Raw genomic sequence first — 1,101 nt, forward strand, 5'->3', positions numbered from 1 at the left:
CTTTTACCATTGGAAATTGCTTCTTCTACCCATGCTTCAGTGCCATAGTCAAATGTGTCAACATTGAGTATATGCAAGACCCATTCTTCCAAGGACGCTGATCTGAACTTTAAAGACCCCAAGATCTTTTTGCATTCCACATTTGCATTTTCGTAAGCCAAAGACTCAATTATTATACGTCTTGCTTCTGGGTCAGATATCCCTATTTGTACAACCTTAGTTAATCTTTGTAAAAAGTCACTAAAGTGTTCTCTCTGACCCTGTTTTACTGTGACAAATGATTCCATTCTCTGTCCTGGGTCTTGTACCCTGTCCCAAGCCCTTAAGGCTGCTGTAGTACACATGGAGAGTATGTTTCCATCCAAATTAGCTTGTTCCTGAGGTTCAGAAAAGAGCCCTTCACCTAGAATTTTATCTAGGGAAATGTCAATTCCCTTCGCCTTTACCTGCTGTTCTAAAAGTCTAGCCTCTTGCCTAAATAAGCATTTCCATTTCAATTGCGGTCCATTCTCAAGGTCCACGGAGCTCAGCTGGAGCCAGTCCGAGAGGGTTGCTCTGCTTGTTGTGGCCCAAGATTTTAGCATCTCTTTAACAAAAGAGGCTTGCATCCCAAAAGTCATGATGGCCTGTTTAATTTCTTTGAGATCATTCATAGGGACAGGCTCCCATGTATCTTCCTTGATGACCCTAGGGTTTCTGGAACCAATCACCTTTTCTGTTGTTATTACTGTAAAGGCATGTAGAGCTGTAGGTAGAGCTTTGTGCAAATTGTCCCGGAGGGATTTATCCACAGATGTAGTCTAAATTTGCCTTTCTACCCTTTGCTCTTCTTCATCAGAATTTAGAAATTCCTCAATCTTTCAATTCTATTCACCATTGCCTCCTGCAATGTCTGAATCTCCTGTCCAGAATTATGTTCCAAAGCCTTCATTGAGGATACTAAAGTATTAAATTTGTCCATTAGAGATCACTTGTCATCTTTGGGCATAATTTTTATGGCATAAACCGTGCCTTCTTGTATTGATAATCTTTCCGCCAATCTGTCATAAGCTTTAGACAAAATTCGATTGTCACATTCAGCAGTTTTGATTCTCTCAGTTA

This window comes from Microtus ochrogaster, unplaced genomic scaffold (genome assembly GCF_000317375.1).
Source record: "Microtus ochrogaster isolate Prairie Vole_2 unplaced genomic scaffold, MicOch1.0 UNK360, whole genome shotgun sequence".
Lineage (NCBI taxonomy): Eukaryota > Metazoa > Chordata > Mammalia > Rodentia > Cricetidae > Microtus > Microtus ochrogaster.